The sequence below is a fragment of the Anser anser genome (assembly GCF_964211835.1).
Source record: "Anser anser genome assembly, chromosome: 5".
NCBI classification, from domain to species: domain Eukaryota; kingdom Metazoa; phylum Chordata; class Aves; order Anseriformes; family Anatidae; genus Anser; species Anser anser.
Window position 1 is genome coordinate 59,765,361 of NC_139725.1, and position 20,923 is coordinate 59,786,283.

The window sequence follows — 20,923 nt, forward strand, 5'->3', positions numbered from 1 at the left end:
ATAATTTTGAAAATGTGTATGTTCTTACATGTAGTTAATGTAACAACATATTTTCAGCCTATAGGAGGTTTGTTTTTCCTATAGGAATTTTATTTTTGAAGTCACAGCATGTCTCGTACTGATTAACTGTTGTATTAAATTGTATTACTTGAAAACAAAGTATGTAATAATTTCATTTTAAAACACTTCAACAGTTCATGATGTTTTTATTAGGATCGTTATTTTGCATTTATACAATTTATTAAGGTTTGACACCATTTTGCCCTTTCTGATCTACATGTCAGGTTAACTGGGGGAGTTTCCTCCGAATGTAAAAGTGCTTGGCACCTTCCCGAGCATTTGCAGGAGTTTGTGGTAGAGAAGGATCACAGCATAATGGGGTTGGTAAACCTGGTTAAACGGTCAGAAAGTGAGAAAGAGAAAGGGATCCTTTCTGAGTAGCTTCCTAGAAGGAGAAACAGAACAGCAGATTGCTGTAAAGTCTGTTGAACATCACTGGCCATATTGCTAGCTCTGTTGTAACAGTGGCTTCATGTGTTCCCTGACCTGGAGAGCTTCTTTCAGTAATTTAGTGTTGGACTTAACTATTGAGCAAGTTAAAAGAGAGGTGGAGGCAAGCAGTTTGTTATTATAAAAGTTTGTGCCTAATTCAGTGGTTTTGGACCATTAAAAGTTGAAAATTTTAGGAATTTAAATAAATGTATCCACTGCAAAACATCAGTCACAAACTTAACCTTCCTTAGTTGATGGTTATTTTGCTGAAGTTAAAATAAATCATCAATGGTATCTCCGGGATGATGAATAAGTGCAGATAACTGTGTGTACCTTGTGGCAAAATACTCATTTTTAGGACTTGACCCCTAGTTGGAGATAATGGTTAAGTACTCGCATACAGTCATTTTATTAAGAAAAATCTAATACCTTTGTGAAGAATAAGGGTAAGGTGAAATTGTATCTTGTCTGCAGATGTACTCAACTGTCAGATTTTCATTAAAGCAATGAAATAAATGCAGCTTGCATAGGCACCCATCTTATGCCGTTCATTATGAATGGTGCCTAGGCATAAAATATACTTCATTGTGTAATGGAGGGAAAACTACTACTTTAGCTATTCTTTTATCCTATAGTTAAGATCTGTTGTTGGCATTATTATTTGTAATGGGTCTGTAGCTTTCTGAGGAGCATGAGAAAAAGATCAGTGTTATTAAGAAGAAATAACTGTGTTTTGTGTTGGATGTGGTCTGTGGTTTCATCCCTTAATGCTTCTCACCATGCCTGTGATACCTATCTGCTCTGGGCTGCCCTTCTTTTGCTTGGGGTTTCTGTGCCTCTGTCCAGTGTCATTAATCTTATTTAACATCATCTTTACTTTCTTTGCTTCTTTCTTGTGTGTGCTTGTACCAAACTTGTATGTTAAAATTTTTGTATACAGGTTGCAATAAATTTGTTACTTTCAAGGTTTTGAATGTCATGTGGATTATGTTGTAAAGGAAGACTAGTGTAAATAAAATTCCTAATGTTACAAATTGATACTGGGGATGGTCAGAAACAGAAGAAAGGGTGGTTCAAGACTTCAGGGCAATTAAATATTCTCTTCTGTTATGTTAACCAGCAGGATGTAATGTGATTGCATGAACTCTCATAACTTTACAAGTTTAGCTCGTGTCCTCTCCGCTGTCAAGTTCCAAGAGTAGGGCATAGATGTTCCATGCAGTCTATTTTTAAAAAAGAAATTCGGTCTAGCAAGTGTTTTCTGAACTCAGTTTAGAGCAGTTAACTGTGTGTGTTTATACAGAATACATTTTTCCATCCAAAGATGGAGAAGGTGCAAAAGATGATGATTGCAGCTGAGGCAATGCTTGAAGCCAGTGTAGTGAACATGCTTGTTGAACAAAGTGAATGTTACTGACAGAGTCAGTTTAGCAGCTGGTTATCTTTTGGCGTTTTCAAAGAACATTTTTGGGATAGTTTTTGCAGGCCAGAGTTGAGGTGGCACAATCCAGAATTGTCGAACAGCTTGGGTTGGACCTTACAGATCACCCCGTCCCAGCCCCCTGCCACGGGCAGGGACCCCTCCCGTCAGCCCAGGCTGCCCAAATCCCATCCAGCCTGGCCTTGGGCACCTCTAGGGATGGGGCAGCCACAGCTGCTCTGGGCAGCCTGTTACAGTGCCTCACCTTCCTATACCCGAACCCGGCATCACTAGTTATCATCGCTCCCTTCAATTTCTCTTTATTCCACCCACCCCATGCTTTCCTTTTCTTTTTCTTTGCTTGTTCTCTATCACTGTCTTCTTTACTCTGCTTTCTTCTTCTTCCCATTACCTCTGACAGATACAATTCACTTACTTTTCCACAAGAGGGTGATAAAACTCACTCATACATATGAAACCAGGCGTTCCAGGTGGAGTGGGTTGCAGAGCTTATTGAAAATCTCCATATAATAAAATCAGCTGTATTTAGAAAGAGGAAAAAAAGCCTGTTCATCATCTTAAGCTCCGTCAGCGTGTTACGGCGGTTGTTTGTCTGCGCTGCTGGAGGCAAGACGAGACCTGTCAGGGAGAGATCCACCCTGCGAAGAGCGTGCCAGTGCCGTCCTGCCTCTGCTGCAGTAAGCAGACCTCACTGCAGGGCAGGCTTCTGCTCCTCGTGCAGTTGCTCTCCTTGGCCTTTATGCTCTTTGTGCTTTCTTGATTTTTTTTTTTTCTGTTTATTATTAGAAGAAACAGAATCTCCACCCCCTAGCGCTAAGAAACTTACAGCGGTTGAAATTTATTCTCACCTTTCAAAAGTGCAAAAAGGGTGGAAAAGGCAAGACAGAGAGAGAGAAAATAGAAATCTCTATCTGCTTTTGACCAAACCTAGACCTTAGACATTTTATTAAAGATTAAAATCCTCTCTGGTTTGTGCTTCTAGGATCAGAAAGGGCCTATTGGTTACAGGGCTGATGGAGAGAAGCGGTTATTAGTCCTTCTGGGAACAGTAATGGATATTTTGCCTAAAGCTCTGACACAGGGTTTGGCTCATGGTTTATTTGAGTGGTTTATTTGTCTCAGAGTATGCTGGATGGCAAGGTGCAGTAGCAGACCCTGTAGGTATGTGTGGCAAGTGCTTTAGTGCACTTTGAGGAAGAGGCAGTGTATTGGGGGTGCTCTTAATCTGTGTTTCGGATGCCATAAACTCAAAAAGTGTCCATTGCTATCAACAAAAGAATATTAATGCTGTAAACTTAAGAATATCAGCTGCCAGATTGTCTAGTAAGCCACAAGTGAAAAGTGCTGCAGCGAGTCCCTTCTCATTAGAGCAATGAGCAAGCGGGATCTATGCTGTGGGCTAGGCGTAAGCTAAGCAGTGGAAAGGCTCCTGGAAAAAGTCTAGACACTTCATCGCAATGAGTCAAAGGGAGTCCTGGCAGGGAAGGAGAAAGGAACAAAATGCTTGAGGTTATGTTTACCCCGGCCTCCCATTACTGTGAACTTCCAGGTCACAGAGTAAAATTTCTTATTCCTCCTTAAATTCAGGAAGGAAAAAAAATAATGTCCCCAAATAACAGGTTAAAAATGCTGTATTTTAAGAAAAAGACACAGAGGCAGCAGTCCCTTTAGAAAATCTCAATATTTAATCTCCTCCTTACAGTAGGGAATTCTAAAGGCAGGAGGAAAGTGTCCCGTTTCCCAGGACAGGTCTGTTCCTCTTCTTTCTGTGTCCCATTCTCCCCCAACTACCACATCCTGAATGAGCGCAGTCATGCTCATGCGGAGCTCCCTGCTGCTGGGGCAAGCAGGGCCACGGTTAAGGTTTGGTTCAGATTATCTCTAAATGACAAGTGGGACAGGTCCGTCCCATTACCACTCTTGAGGCAGACACTCCCATCCCAAAGCAACCCTTCTACAAAAGAAAAGATAACCCCCAAGAAACCCAAATCAATCTTAGGAGTTCTGCAGATGCTTCTGAGCTGGTTCTGGGAGAGGGAAACTTTCATTTACATTAGCAATGTAAAAATCTTGTTTTCAAGGTAGTGCCCCGAAGAAGCAATGTCATAATATCTAGAAACAGAAGTGGCTGGAAGCAGGTTTTGAAGTGTCTATCAGTGTACTTCTCAGCGAGTTACTTCTGCTTGGTAAGGAACAGCCACTCCCATTGCAGAAACTGTCTTAATCAAGGATTTTGCAGAGAGCAGGACCGACACGCTCTTCGGAGTAAGTTCTGAGGCGACCTCATTTGACGTGAGCACATCATTGGTCTCAGCTTGTTTCTGTACAGTCAATCATAGCATGAAGGCATTGCAGCACAGCAGAAATTCAGTTGTTTGGCTTTGAGTTGATTCACTTGTGGTGAAGTATGCCAAAGCTTCATGGTCAATAAAAAGCAAACAGTTTGGAAGTGAATGTATTCTCATGTTTGGTTTTGGATATGTATAATGCTTCTGAATTAAAAACCCTGATATTTGAAATACAGTTAATTGAAAAATTCTATGGTGGTATGTATGATAAAGTCCAGGCTTTTTTTTTCATTACAGTTGGGCTCTTTAGTAAAGGTTTCAGTGCTTAATGATATTTTTGCCTATGTACTTTTACATGTCTCGAGCACCAGGACCAATGCAGTTTCTTGCATTGTTGTTTCCCAGGTTTCTAGTGCATATTGGGTATCTATATTTGGGATTATTTTTCCCAGACGTATTAGTTGGTGTTTTTCCAAACTGAATTTCACTTTATTTTCTGGCCATGTAAGGAATTTGCTTAGGTTCCTTTGTATTATTTCTGACTCTGCCGCTATTCAGTGTTCCATGTTTAATATCCTCAGAAGATGCTGTCTATATGCTATTTTAGTCATATAGATCATTAAGGAAGTTATTAATGTCTGGACTAAATTGATTCTTGTATCTCACCGGCATTGCTTTTCAGTTGGATACATTGAGAATTTTATCTTGTTATTTCCAGACTTTTCGGCAGTACTGAGTTTCTCTGTCTCTCCTGTCCCCCCAGAGTTGGAATCAATTTCAGACATAGGGCTTTGAGATAAAGAGAAGTGTGTTTTTTTTTGTTTCTTGTGCTAGAATAGAACAAAACCTGTAAATCTAATCACAATCGAAATTCAAGCTATATTACCATTGCATGTATATCTACACATTGATTTCAATCTGCTGTCTTTGCACTTTAATTTGTACAGTAGTAGTTCTTAAACGATAAATTATTAAGTAAATATTTTCCTAGCGGAATGTGCCTTCTATTTTTATATATCATCTTGAGAACAGAATGTGATTCCTTTCTGTAGGGTCAGCTGTTTGAAATACTTGCCTCTGTTTGTCCTAACTGCATAATCTATAATCCTCAATATGTCTTTAATCCACTTTATCTCTTACAGAACTGTATCTTTGGGATAAGGAAGACTATAGTATGATAGAATTTGAGGGTATAAAACTTAGAAAGATGAATTCTGTTTTTGAAGTAAGTATTGATAGACTTTGACAGATGCCACAGAGAAGAAATGACTAGTTAAGAAAATTAAATACTGGTATTTTCATTCCTATAGAATGAACAAATAATAATAAAAGTTTTATGTTACTTCATATCTAGGACTATGATAAAATTAAAGATGAATTTTACCACCGGGCTAATCTGAAACATCTCCTGCAGTGTTAAGGGAAAGGAATTGATTTATTTTATTTTGACTCTTTATGGTTATTGTGTGAAATCGAATTCAACTTAAAGATGTTTACTTTTCTGTGCATGGCTCAGGTAGAAAACAGTTTCTTTAGCAATGACCACTTGAGATTGAGTGAATCCATTACCTGGAATAAATGTGGTCATATGTATGCAGGAGAAAAACTTTTTAAAAATAAATTGCCTGTAACCTACATATAGGCAAAATGTGACCTTTAAACAAAATTACTGGTGCTGTTAGGGGCATCTGTCTTGATGGACTTGGTAAACTGTGCCTTTTTCCAGGAGGATTATAAGGGAAGACCAGGCATAAACAACCAGCTACCAAAATTTCAAAAGAATTATTTAAATCCCAACAAAGATTTATTTAAAATAACTGTTTTTGTGTATAAATTTTAACTTTTTTTCCTGGGTAAATTTCAGGTAGAGTACTTCATTAGATGCATGTTGATTTCCAGAAGCGTTAGGTGCAAATATAGTTTCTTTGTCTTATTTTTTCTTTTCCAAGTGTTGCTTTTGCTTTTGTATGTTTTGGTAATTGACAGCAATTGAAATTTGTTAAATAAAACAAGTTGTCAAAGGTCAGGTTTCTATGTTTGTTTAATCCTAAGGTATTAGGTACCATTTGTCAGGGGATGATGGATTTCTCATTTTGTTTAGTAGTGACAAATAATCTGATGTTACGAGGTCTTTGGGTTTTGAGAGGGTTGTGCAGTGGTGTTGTTAAATGACAAACCTGTGCAGCACAAATATTTGTTAATGAAGCCACACGCCAGAGCAGGCCTGCCTTCAAACACCACCAGTACTTCTCCTTATTTTTGTTAAACATAGTTGATGTTAGACATGAATGTTCCTGATTTCATATTGTCGAATAAGATCAGAAATCTTAAACCTGGCATGGCAATCCTAATGTTTGTTGTTCTTACAAATGTCTAGGAACATGCATAACACTGAAAACCCCACATTCTTATAACACGGAACAGGAGGAAAACGTTAGTGTGGAGTTTTGGGATTACACATTTATAAAACTTTGGAGAGCCCTGTGAGGAGATTTGAATTGCACTGAAGCTTGTTTTTGTGAGTAGAGATTTCCTTTATAGGAGAAAAAAAAAAAAAAAAAAATGCTACGTAGAGCAGCATGGTCCCTGTTCGCTGCTTCCATTCCCTGGCAGGATGGGAGGGCCAGCAGCACGGGCAGCGTGTGAATCTCAACACCCAAACGTCAATTCCTGCACTTCTGTAATGCCATGCCCTGTGGTTACGGGGAGGGAGGGCCTGCAGGACTGACTTCCACTCCAAACAGAATCTCATTTTAATTTTTGCAGTGAAATAAGTGGGAATTTGCATTTTTCCTTTTAGGCAGCTAGAGATTGTCTACCAGGGCATTAGCTTCTCTGCTTAAATTCATACTGTGCTTTCTGCACTGCTGTACCATTTGCAGTAAAAGAGCAGTTGCATGGAGACAAAGAGACTGCTGATTTAAGTCTCAATAGAGAAGTCTGTTAGGCTTCAGCTGTGGGAGGATACTAAATGTAGCTAAGAGGTTGGCAGATGCTACCTGGACCAAAACTACTTGAAAATATTAAGCAGCTGTTTAGGTTTGCTTAAAAAACATGTGATGGCTGGAAGAGATGCTGGGAAAAATATGACAGATAGAGGAGTTTGGGTTTAAAAATGTATTGTTTGGATTTTATTTGCTGATCGTGTTGAAAAATAATAAAAAAGTAGAGTTCAGCTGCAAATATTTTGCTAGAGTTGATTGGGGGGGGCAACCCAGTCCTTCTTCATCTTCCCACCTGTCTTATAGTTTTTTTGTTGGCTTATGCAACGTCCTGGCTTTTGTTTTCAAAGGGAATAATACGGGGTTTCATTATGTAAGTTAAGCCTAAAGCTGCCTAGTGTTGTCTTTTGAAGTTTTCAGAAAGCTCGGTGCTGATATTAATGCTTTATAAGGTGGAACACTGTAAAAAATTTACGTAAGGGGTTTGTTTTGCACTGCCACATCTGAGAGCACAGAAGCAGGGTGGTGGGACTGCTGAATTTCTTCTGCACACGAGCTGCGCTGCCCAAGAGGGGGAGCTTTCTTCATCTGCTTTGGACCACGATGGTCCTGGGAGCTGCCCTGGCTTCTCACCTTGGTGCTGAGCTGGAGCGTAAGCGCTCCTTAGCTCTGTCATTTCTGACCTGGCAGTGCTGTGTGGGACGCCTGAAACGTGCCACCCCAGCATGTTTGGTTTGTTTTTCCTCTCGGTGGGTGGAGAGGGGAAACGAAGAAGTTTTGCGAAGCTGTTGTGCCGCATGCCTAAACGTACAGGAAAGGCCTACGGAAGCCATTGCTCAGGACCACGGTAGTTAATTTAGGAAAGTGTGAACTTCTAATTAATTTCTAAGTGCAGTTCCCTGTATGATCTATTTCATGGGTAGAGCTGATTACAGGATCTCTGGGCTGGGTCATTAGGCAGATAACGTTAATGGAGATATTTATGCTTTGGAAGCCTGGGTTGGCACACGTGTGAGTAGAAGTGTTTCCAGTAGAAGGCATTTGATGCTTAACCTGCAGAAAATCAAGAGAGATGATTAATGCTTTGTGCCTTTGGAATATGTCTAATTTTGTATGCCTAAAGCTTTTAGCATGTGTTATAGAAACTGGAAGAAAAATCTTCGTGGTATGTCCCAGCCATACCTCGCGTAGAGCCACAAAACAGTGCTCAGATGAACAAAAATCTCTTGGTTGAATCTAAACGGAAAATGCAGTTTTCTGTGGCCTAATTACCGCAGAAATGGTCATTTCATTGTGGGCAAACTTTACTGAAACCTAGATGATTTCTGCAAAATTATCTGAAAGAAGAAATGCTTTTCTCTTCTGAAATGAAACAAAGACAAGGCAAGAGCTTTACCCATGTGCCTCTATCTCGGCTACTGGTCCTGCTTCTGATGGAAGGGTTTTTTGGGCTCCATAAACATTCCTTTTCACTCATTTACTATTGTGGCATACAGCGTCTATAGTGGTTAAAATTTCTGTACGCAACTAGGTTTTTCTTGTAGGATTTCTAAAGGGACTATTTCTGGAAGAGTAGATAGGAAAAAATGCACTTTTGTCCGTGTTAAATGTGCACTTTAAAACCTACCTACGGGCTCCTTGCCATTTGCCAGCGGTTTTTTTTTGCGCCCCGGCTAAGACTTTTGCTTTGCCCATAAATACCAGCCCAAATTTGTCAGTGTTGTGGGGCAGTGGAAATTTTGTGCGTAACAGCTAGATAGGGCTATCATCATTAAGCATGATGAAGCATTTAGCATCTGTTATTAACCAGAGTGTGTGTGTGTCATCCTCGCAAGGCAAACAAGCGCGGTTTGTTTGCCCTTAGATGTGAGAAAGGCGTCGGTGTTACCTCTGTGCGTGGCGTAGGGGACATCAACGCTAGGAGGTAGCACGGAGTTTGGGAGATGGCATGCTTGGAGAAGCTACAGGAGAATCACAGCGAGAGAGACCCATTAAACGATTGAAGAAACAGCAAGTGTCTTATACAGTACGTTTGGGGGAAAGAAAGGCTTTGAGTTGTTTATCCAGAGGTTGAGAGGGGATATGGTTATAATAATATGGGGAGAAAATACTGGTCAAATGTGAGGACTAATGCTGCTGGCTAAAGCCAGAACTGAGGCATGCATTTTTAATAGTGAGGACAAATGTGTGCTGGCAGGAACTTCTTAAAATGACATTGGGTTCTGGGTTGTGTGCTTCCAAATCAAGAGTCGTGACTTTCCTGAAAGTTACGGTGTAGTCGAACCCAATTTACAGGACTTAATTCAGATCACAGAATTAATTCAACCCCCTTAGAATTAACCCCCTTAATTCAAGGGGGTTGCTTCACCGTGGATCTTACTGACAGGTTCACTTACGTTAGGTGGTGCCTTCTGATAGCCTCTTCCAGCTTTCAGTTTTTAAAACCTACATAAAATCCCAGCCTTATCTCTTTCAGGAGCTGTGAAGGTTTGTCAGAAAGGCACTAAGGGATTGGGAAGAAAAAGCGAGGCTTTCGTGAATAGAGTAGTTGGGTATTTCCTTGGAGGAATTGCACTTTGTTGTTTCCTCAGCTCTGTGCATCTTGGGTGATGCTCTGCTAGCTGTTCAAAACTGCTTGCTCTTTTTGCTGCTCAGCCTGAGCCACCGGGTCATGGCTTACAGAATGGGTGATGACTCAAAACGTGAAGGAGCTTGGTGAGAACTGGTCCTGAGTGCTACAAGGTGCCACATAAACATTCAGAAAAATCCGGATGTCTCAAATTGGGCATTGAAAATTAATGGAGGATTTTATTCAGAATCTTTTTTATTTCTCAGTGCACTTTCAAATTAGTATCTTGTGAGTAATACAGCATAAAAGTGACATTCTTTAGAAGCGTTATTCTTGTTCAGTTTGAGAAAAACAAGAAATAAAAATTAAATATGACATTATGCAAACTCTTTAAGATTGGCTGCTTTTATTACAGCTAAGTAACTGGAAGATTGCTCTAATCTTATTTAAAAAGAAACAAGTCTGATTGAATTCATTTTGTTTTTCTCTTCAAACATCGGACTGTCACCAATACTTTTCAGAAGTCTTGGTTAGAAGTAATGATGCAGCCTAGTGAAATGCAGATATAATCCAGAACGGAGTGCTGTCGCTGCATTGGCTCACTTCGAGAAGGAAGGGACTTCCCACTCAATCAGCTATTTTTTTTAGCAATAAAACTTTTAATTATCTTGGTTTTTAATTCATTGTTTTAAATCATTATTTCATTATGCAGAATCCTTAGGAGTAGCATGCTGTGTTAGTGTTTTTACTGAAAACCATAATTCATTTTGTTTCATCAGATGCATTTATTCTCATTAAGCATGTTCTAGCAAGCCTCGCCATGTTCAATAGGAGTGTTGCTGTAGTTTTAAAATAATTTGAAACTGTGATCCCACCTAAGCTCTTCTGTTTTCTCGCTTCCTTCTGCCTGCCTGGAGTACGACTAACTTTACATGTGCCCTCTCTCCTGTCTCCTATTGAGAACACCGCTACCACATGCATTGACGTGCTGATTTTCAACTTGTTATTCCCTTCTTTGGCTCAAAATCTTAGGGAATATCAAACAATTTCTACCAGAACTGGGAATTGATATTGCACAGAGCCCAAAAGTTCATCTGTGAGGACGTATTGTCAGTACCTTTCAGTATCATGTTTGACCACTAATTCCATGGTGTAATGAGTAATAATTTATTGCAGTGTGTTACAAGTCCTTGCACTAATTTTTGCCGTTCTTGGCATTTGCCTTCTCGTTTCCAAGCAGCTCTTTTAAAATGAATCAAGCAGATCGCTAAAGGTGAGAGGGAATGGCTGCCCTTACCGAACTGAGTGTGAAACCTCAGAGATGCTGCTGAGGAGATTAAAAAAATAAATAAATTTGTGGCTGTTCTTATACAAACTTCTTAAAACTTGCTTTTTTGCTTTAGTCATTTTGTGATGTTCAGGAAATAAAACACTCTGTGCTGAAGAACCCAAAGTTTGTGGAGGTTCAGTATGTACTTCAATACAAGCAGTGAATTGCCAAAATGAAAGCCGCTTAGCACACCTTGTTGAAAAATGATTACGCTCTTGTTCTCTGAAAATAAAGGATTGTAATTTAAGGCTGCTTTTTTAAAAGAAGAGTTTTCTCCCGAGTTGTTTCAAGGTAGAGCGTGAAAAAGGAAGTAATTTGTGAAATGCTGAAATACAGTTCGGTGTCAAAGCAGCCGAAGAACAGAATTACTCAAAATAAATAGTTGCTCTTATTTTGAAAGCGTGTCAGAGTGTAGGAGCTTTATTTATGCATAGTTGCTATTGGCTGTACAAAGCCCTCATTTCTGCGGCTAATGATAGATAGGAATACTAATAATATAACTCATGCCTTGTCATATTTGGCTGCTTAATCATCTTGTTTGGCACTCCCCCGTTTGTGTTGTGTGTGGACATAATTCAGGACCGAAAGCTCACTCGGGCACTGGTGTGACAGTGCAGCAATCACATGGGCTGGGATTATGCAGATAATGAAAGGACTGACTAGCCTCTGTTTACCTGCTGAAACCCGAGTGAAGTTGGGGACAGCAAACAGGCAGCGTGCCGGGAGCAGCCTTCCGGGAGCAGCCTTCTCGGCAGGACCATGGCCACCTCTCTTGCGTCACGACTGCTTTAAAGATCCGGGGTGGGTAAGCAGAAACCGAGAGCTCCGGCAGGCTCGGAAGCATGTGTCAGCAGTGTTGCTTTAAACTTCTGCCACGCAAAACTTTGCGCTGTGAGAGCCTTAAGGACTGCTCTGCTGTTGCTGCTTTCAAAAGTAGTATTTGAAGGACATTGCTAGCCTCTTACTAAAAACATTTGATTTATAAGCAAACAATTTCCTGGAAATCAACATATATTTGAAACATAAAAGGGGGCTATAGCATAAGTTTGAGAGCACATAAAATAGGAAAAAAAAAGTGTTTTGTGTGTGTGTTTTCCTTAATTTTGTGTTAACAGCTTCAATTTTAAAACCTAAAACTAACATTTTCCTAGATGCTAGCACTGAACCTCGTGAATTGCTTGTGATTCAGAGCCTTGCTGTCTTGGTCTGGACATCAAGTTTTTTTTTGTGTGTGTGTAGAAAGCAAATCCTTGGCTTGATACTGAGGGTGGGTGCACTTGGGGGGTGGCCTGTAACAGATGAAATGATGACAGTATGAAAGGAAGCATCTAAAAACCAAATGGGAAATAAGTTTTATTTATTCAAAATCCCTTTTCCTTCTGTTGGTTTTTAAATGGCATTTCCTCTTTAAGCGCTGTAGGTTCTTCCAAGATAGCCCTGATTTTTTGTGAAGTGGTTTCCATGCTCTTGTGGATGCATGAATAACAAATAATAGAATGGGTGGGGAGGAAGTTGATTGCAATGTGACTTAAAAGCATGCATGTTTTGACCTCGACGACTGGTTGTTTGAAAAGAGTGATTTGCTGTGCTGTTTGTTTGAGCCTGGGGTTGTTTGGTGTTAATCACCATCCAGTTATGAATATAATTCAGTAGTTAGACTAGTGAATTAGACCATAGCCTAGTGTTGGACTTTTAAACTCCAGCTAACACTCGAGTGAAGAGGAGGGATGTTGTTGGCGGTGCTGCGTTAATGGAAAGGAGCAGTATTCCACCTGGGGATGGCGTGAAGGTAAGGCTCTTCAAGCTGAAGAGGAATGGAAAGATAAGACGTTTGTAATTACTGCTATGGTTGCTTATCTACTTCAAAATGGATTTCCTGAGACGTTGTTGTGGGTGAGTGCTCACTGTGAAATGAGGCATAATAAAAGGACGAGTTTTTCTTTTTACTGCTTGTTCTTTCTATGTTGTTTATGGCGTAAGCTCTCCTAAGTTTGGAGTAGGAGGCCTTTTTGATTTGCTTTATAACTTGCTATGATTTTCTTTATCAGACTTTTATTGACAGGTATCATTTAAAAATACTCTGTTTATGAATGGTGTAGCAAAGCAGTGGACTCGGAGGAAAGCTGATCCTTGTTTTTTCTAAGTGATAAATTTACTTGTATTTACAGATGTGGGCTGATCTTTATGAGAAAGTGAGTGCAAGTTAGATCAACTTAGCACCTGGTCCTATATTCCGGATTCCTCTGGCCTCAGACGGAGCGTGGGATCAGTCTCCATGTTATAACAGTTCTTCCTAAATTTCAGAATTAGGACCAGATCTTGTGTTACTCAGGGACAAATATAATTTGATTATATTAGCACTTTGCCCAATTAAGGATTGCTGAATAGGGTTAAAAATTTGTAAGACAGGCAAGTAAAGGAGTAAAGGAAGATGTGTGTCAATGTCTGTGTTACTCCGGCCAGTGGGTTATGTGGCTGATCTCTGTGCTCAAGGATGTTAAGAGGGACTGTAATTGTTTTTTAATTCAAAAGAGACTGCATAGATTTTATTTCTTGAAAATCTTTTTTTTGCTGAAATTAAAACTACTTTTAAAGTTGTCACTGAGCACCCCAGGGCTTCAGTTGATTCTCCTCCAGTCGGAGGTAGAGAATTATGTGCAGAATGAAGGCAAAATTGACTTAAAGACAAGGTAGGATTCCAGTTTTCCAAGCTTTTACGTGAAATTTAGAAATCCAGAAGATTTCTTACCAGTCATGTGTTCTAAATATTTCCATAGGAAAAAAAAAAAAACTGTTTCTGTTTGGCTTAAGAAAGGACACTGGCATTGTTCATTATGGATAATAAAGAACCCATAGTGCAAGAAGCTTAATTTTAAAATACCAGTCTGGCAGGAATTTTTGTAAGCTTCCTTCTAGCCTGCGTATTCTACCCCTTGGACGTTCAGAAAATGTTATCAGTTTAAGTTATCACAATTTGGACACTTGTTTTCATCATCAGTTTTTGTTTTATTATTTCTTATCGTTCTCAAATAGTTCTAAAATTCTCACAAATGGCAGAGATTTAGTTGCATATTTTAAGGAGAAAATAATTCTTGTTTGTTTTTTTAAGGTTCAGGAAGTCGAGAAACATCAGATGACCTGTGGTGGTTATCTCACACCTGCCCTTTACCTTTTGCAAAGGGTTAATGGCAGCACATTGGGTAGTCACAAGAAACGGTAGGATGGTCACTGAAGGGGTAAAACCGAGCAGAAGATGTTGCTCACTCGCAGAACCAGGAAGTAAGGAGGAACTGGAAAGACCTGTTGTATAAAAAGACCGGGGTTATAGCTGGTGCAGAGCCCAGCAGAGGTATTAGAGCTGCCTAATACCGGAAACTGGGCGCAGAGGAGGAGGGAGAGCTCTGCTTGAGCTCATTTATTCTGCGGGAGAGAGGAGGAAATGCTGCTGCAGGCGCGCTGTTTCCCGTATCTGAACTTGCTCTAATATCTTAAACCGCTTTCTCCTCAACTTCTTTAGCTTGGAGGGCTTCTTAATGTTGAGAAGTAAAAATAAAAATTCAAGTAGTACTTAGCATGCTGCTACTTGGTGCTAGTGAGGATGTGGAGAAGTGATAAAATTTTATTCCTGACAAGGGTGGAGTACCGTATTTTATAATACGATTTTTTGCCTTACAAGTGCTTTGGTCAGAAATACTGATGCGTGAGCTTGCACCTGTCTACAAGCTGATTTAATTCTAAAGGATTTTTTTTCGGGTGACCTGAGATACTGAAGGGAGGGCCGTGGGTAAATAAATACTTGCACCATGAGTGCCCTAAGGTGGTGCTGCTGCCTGGAGGAAGGATTATCTCGTGGAGGGAAGAGTAGCACCCAAAGCAGAAGAACCTGCCATTTTTCTCCTCGTTGCACAAGCAGCCGTTCTGCAGTTCTCCTGCCTTGCTCTATCCTTATCTCTGCCTCACAGTAGAATGAGGAAACCTGTGTGTCCAGCCGTTCTCCAGGGAGGGCCTTGTGCAGGAAGAGAGGACAAACTGGGGGCTTCTTGTCCAATTCAGGACATACAACTCAGGAGAGCTCATCCTGCTGAGTGCGGGAAATGACCCTGAAACGTCAGAAAAGCTTCACGGGCACTGGGGACCTGCGGGTCCAAGCCAGGAGGGGAGCTGGGTGGATGCGTCCATGTGAAGTCAGCGGTGTCCTCTGCAGGGCTCAGCCCAGCCAGGGGACTTGGACAGGCTGGAGCTGAGTGCCACCAGTGAACCCCCAGAATCTCCGGCTGGTCACAGATCGTCGTAGCTCCGAGACTGCCTCACCTGCCTGCGACGCCTGCCTTGGAGCTCAGGGAAGAGGAGCCTGCTCAAAAACAATAAACAGCTGTCAGGCCTCGGTCTGTGCAAAAAGTGCTCTGGTTGTGCCTGTACATCCCACGAAGAATGTGAGTACAGAACTGGGAATAGCCATGTCCTGTCCCGTCCCAGCTATTTCCACAAATAGTAGCCCCCAACATTTTTCCAGAATTTTGGATCAGCAGGCATGAGGTTCGGGAGCTGGAGAAAAGAGTGCCCCTTCTCGCTCTGAGCTGGGTACTTGGGCCCAGGTTGCCTGGTGGGCTCTGCTGGTCTGACAGGGGCTCGCTGTCCCTCAGCTCACGCCTTGTGCTCCTCAGACAGTGAGTGCTCCTCAGGTGCTGTCATGGGAAGCCAGGACTTGTTGTCTCTGAGGCCCCGTACATTTGAAGCCAACTAAAAAAGAAAAAAGGCAACGGATCTTTTCTATAATACAATTAGTTGGAGTTTTTCATTGCCTTATTACCTGTGGCCTCTGTCTGTACCAAGGCTGTACACAACCATATAGAACACTTTTTTGTTTGTTTTTTAAATCTCATATGGAAGTGGGAGGTAGGATGTGCAGGGTTAACAATGTTGGTGGCTTCCAAGGGAAGGATTGCAGTCTGCTGTACCAGTTAGTCCTTTTTGGCAGTACCAAATTCAAAGCACATCTTTTTTGCCTTCAGTTCAAGCAGAAGAAGCTGCTTTATCAGAGACGCAGCAAAACAAACCATCGCAGAAACATGCGGCTTCTCATTTGCAGAACAAATGATTTCAAGTTCTCTTGGGTCCACATGGAAAAAGTACTCCACCGTTTTGCCGGATGCTGTGTTCTCCAAAACATCCCATTTTTTTAATGACTGTTTCTTAATGATCCACAGCTGAAGGCCCCTTCCCTTGCTCTTGGCAGCCTGTGCAGTCTTTATGGGGTGGAACAGGATCTTTCTTTCGTCCTTGGGAAGAGCATTAATCCTGCCAGTATTTAACTGAATCCAGGATTACTAATCTGTTGAAAAGCTCTGCTTTTAGTTTTTACAACTGATGTTCAGGACATCTGATAGTTGTGTTCGTGTTATCGAGAACACGTGATGTGTTTGTTTGTGGTAACCTCAGAATTTTGAGAAGGGATTCATTAAACTATTATTAAATGATTGCGGTCTTCATTAGTAAAAATGAGTCAAGTTCTCTTAATAAAATGCTAATTTTCTCATTTATGTTCTATATTTCTGAAGTAATGGCTTTTAAATAGTCAGCATTTGAATTTGCCTTTCTAGTGGAATAATAAACTATCATAATGACTAAAGTAATTTAGGATGAATTTAGATCATTTAGCTATTTACTTTTCCCACTGTTTTCCTAGTAAAAGCTGCCTAACTAGTCTGTCTTATGATTTGTTTTTCTCTTTGTGCCATCTTGGTTGGTAGCTACACAGAAGCAGAATTCTTGAGAGGAAACTCCGAGGTTCTTTAACTTTCCATTAGCAAGATGATTAAGAAGCACAGAGGACTCCCTAAGTTGTGTGGTTGGTGTCTGTCAGGCCTGCTGTTCTATACCATGTATATAAGAAAGGTCTGTGTGGAAATACACCTGTTTGAGACTTGGGTGCTCCTATGTGTATTTTCGTTCTTTATTTCACTTTTTACAAATCTAACCTTGCATAGGTTTTCTGTCATTTTGTTTGAGGAGATCTTTGTGTGTTTACATATTTATCTAGGTAATAAGTGGGGAAAAAAAAAGGCGAATAAGTAGAAAACAGTTGATAAATATTACAGCTATCTCTCGTTTTCCATGGTGCTTCCTTACAGGATTTACAACGTTAAGTATATAAAATTCTCATGCAATAATGTCATTACTTTAAAAAGTGTCTGAGTGAAGTTGCTGTAGAATCTTACAGGCTAAAACTTGGTTAATTTGTATTAAACTCTGGGCTTCCTCTTGCATGGGAACAAATTTACTGGAAGTTTCCTCGTTTGAATACATGCAAGTATGAGGCATACGTATTCCTCAGTGCAGCAGCTGAGAAAGAGTTACTTGCCGAGGTTACTTTTCCAGTTGTGACTAAGGGGCCAATTAACAGCATCCGGAATGAGACGGCAGCACCTAGGTAAAAATAGATGGCATTTGGAGAAGCTGGGGGCTGTTTGGGAGAAGGTCTTTAGCTGCAGACTGCGAGAAGCGAGACGAAGAGGCGAGCTTCAGAAAGGAGTATTGCAGGCATGATTTTGAAAAACTCCACGAACGGGCAAAGGTAGGAGCAGCCACAGAAATGGCAGGAAGTAACACGGGATCAGCTCCCCAAACCGAGGGGCCTCAGCTGCAGGAGGAGTGCTGAGCTGGGCTCTTCACTCCCTCCTGATAAGAGGGATAATGCTAGCATTGATACTAATGTGAAGCAAGCTGTAACATCCTCTAAATGTCAAAAACCAGAGGAGTGGGTGTAAAGGTCTCTAGATTTCTAGGTCTTATATTAAGGATTGATACTTGGACGCTTCTGTCAGAGGGAGGAGTAATGCACGCAGAAGTGCTGCTTCAGTAGGTTTGCTTGAAGGTGATTAGTTGTTGCCTGACACTCTGAGACCAAATAATTGAGTAACCTGCCAGATACAGGGAGGTGAGCTTGATGTTACGAGACTGTATTTTGCTTTCCAGCCCTTACAGTTATAAATTCATCCTACGACTGCAGCAGTTTCACTGGTCCTTCTGTGTCGTTCCCGTAGGATACGGAAGCTGCTGGATCAGTGTAGTTTAAAACTCTTTTGTTCTTCGCTGACCTGTTTTGACTGCATGTTTGCTGCTGGACTGGGAAAGGGCCATCTGCATGTGCTCACTGATAGAGCCTAAATGTAACATAAAGAGAATGCAGAACGCTGTCTGCCTTCACTTGATAAACTTCAGTCCAGTGGAGGCAATTATTTAAAATGCTTGTTTTCATTGTAAATGGCATGCTCTACTTGTCATTTAATAATGTATCAGCGAATTTGATATTTCATGACAAGTAAAGAAGGCAAGAAAAGATGCACCTGAAGTCCTATTTTGTAAAATCCAGCTAAAAGTACGTTTTAAAAAACAGGCAAATGATGTGTGAAAGTTGAGAGTTCTTTCTAGTGGCCTAGTAATGGAGCTGCTAATCCTAAAACCTTTGTGCAAACTAGAGAATGTATGATTTCTTTATTCATATGGTCAGATACAAAGCATGCTTGCTGTACTATACATTTCTTTCTTGATCAGTGCTCTTTACTTGCAAAGACTCTGTAAAATGCCTTTAAAAAGTTATGCTAATTCCTCAGTAGCATATTTAGATAACCTCACTTACGAAGAGGTCCGTTTAGACTTACCTAAGTACATTTAAAGCTGCAAAATACACGCTTCTCCTGTTGAGTTTTTCACCATTAGTTTTTAGTGGAAGACATGACTGATGAGATTGCTCTTCCTTTTCTTGATTACTAAGCATTGAGCTTTCTGCCAATTAGAGCAAAGGTGTAATTGCCGTTCTGATGAACTGATGTAACACTCCCATTGAGTTCAGTTTGAACAAGATGCCTGCTGAAGATGAAGTTTGCAACCACATTATGACTGTGGATAAATATTGTTGATAATCTAATTTCCAGCTTATCGTCTTCAACATAGAAGCACGTTAACTAGTGAGTAGTTTGGGAAGAGGTAGAGAGAGGGTAGCAGTTGCCAATGAAGTGTTGTAATGTTTGGTAACCACAGAGGAGAGATTTTAATTAAGTATATTTAATGCCTAAACAGTTATGTCTGGTTAGCATTTGTAATGGGCTAAACTAATAAAGTTTTGTGGAGTGACTCTTGATGTGCAGCAGAGTCATACCTTCAGTTTTATTGGTTGCCTGATGTATCCTTGTCTATGTAGTTTCCATTTTTCTTGAGCTTGTTTATGAATCTTAAGAACTATATATAAAACTGTTTGACCCACTATAAATACTTTACAGATAACATACCTTTGTAGACTGATGGTCGTAATGCAGAGGTGCTAAATAATCTCCAGTGGAATACGCTTCAGGTGCAAAGGTCCATTGATCATCAGCAATATTTGTCTGTGCAGTAACAGATGACGTTTCTGAAGGACAAAAAATACCATGACTGATATACATGGGTGCAGGTAATATATTCTACCAAAAGAAAACTGTTTTTTTTTTTTTTTTTTATCTAGCATTTTCAGAAGAGGTCAGAGGTAAAGATGATACAGAAAAAACTTCCATGGACATTGTGGTAATGCAGAGCTGTGATAAGGATTGTGCTTTAGACAAATACAAATATTCAGAAATTAGGTTGTTGCTCTCTAGAACTTCGTGTTAGGGTGGTAAAGGGTCTACCCTATTTAGTATTCAAGCAGGGGAGAAAAAGCTACTGTTTAAAAGATAGAGAAGTGTCCTAATGTTCTACTTCAGTCAGGTTTCCAAGTTTTAGCAAAAATACCCCATTTAGGTCTAACAGAGCATTGAACTGAAAATGTAAATGCTAATTACTAGTAAATGAGCATCTCAGATGTGGTTTTAAAACTGGTAACTTGAGATTTGCTGTTCTGTGATGGAAAATACACTAGTTTTGAAGAGAGAGCTGGTGTTTTTACCCAGAAATAGGTAATGATAATAAAAATGTCATAAAATATCCAGCACAACATGGACTAATGTGGCAGGTTATTGGGGAGTAATACTTGTCATTCTTTCTCTATTGAACTGTTCCAGATCCTGAATAATCTGAAGATGAAGAGGTTGCTGGAGGAAAAAACCTGGAATGGGATATATTTCTGTGCCCTGGTGCATGTGGGAGGGCTCTACGGGAATTACAAAAGCAAAATACAATGGAGTAGATTTATTTAGTTAGTCAGTTAGATAGATCTACGAGGCTTGGCAGTATGAGAAGGGACATTCCTGTATCTTAACAGCTTGGCTAATTTGAGTTACTGTCATAAGACATTGAAAAACAATCTGAGCCATACAGATGGCACTATCTGAGGGGTAGCTGGTTGATCCTAACTGCTGGGGTGCCTTATGTGGGGGAAATATCTTCAAGGAGGAACTGATATGGTAACCTCGTCTCTTGGCAAAGACCACGTGTAGCGTCTTTGAGTTCTACTTTCTAGCTTCTCAGCTAGCGAGGGGATCAGCATGTGCCCTCAGGTTTTTGGGATCTAACGGGAAGAGCGGTGACTTCTGTGGCTGCCTTCCTGAGGGACGAGCTGCCCTGCAGCCCCGCGTGGCGTTGGTGTAACGCTGAGTGCAGCTGGAGGTGCTGATTCGCATCTCAGAGCCTCTCAGTGGGTAGAGGCGGTATTTAAAAGACTGACTGATGAAGGCCAAACCTGGTAATTTTGTTCTTTCCTTGTGCTGGAGCCTCTCCAAGAAAGAGGGAACTTGTGTGAGGAGGAGAGCTTTCTGGGCTTCCTTCGGAATGAACTCTCAGCTTGCTTCCGCACCGTCCATCGTGACTTTGTTACGTCTGGTCTCTTTCTTACACAAACGTGTGCGGTTCCATGAAAACACTCGCTCCGTTACACACGTTGCTCCCTCG

The 20,923-nt window shown here is 40.7% G+C and overlaps 1 protein-coding gene across 5 annotated transcripts in view; it reads left to right on the forward strand.

Moving 5' to 3' along the window:
• The window catches only part of PPP2R5E (protein phosphatase 2 regulatory subunit B'epsilon), a 78,158-nt gene that overhangs the window by 13,978 nt on the left and 43,257 nt on the right, over window positions 1-20,923 (forward strand). The window contains exon 1 of one of the 5 annotated variants that reach the window (XM_083839144.1): window positions 149-11,863. The exons of 3 other annotated variants lie outside the window; for them this stretch is intronic. The gene's annotated coding sequence lies outside the window, so the exon portion shown is untranslated. Of the gene's footprint in view, window positions 1-148; window positions 11,864-12,173; window positions 17,637-20,923 lie in introns of those variants that run through there. One more of the 5 variants, XM_083839145.1, reaches the window with a different exon arrangement.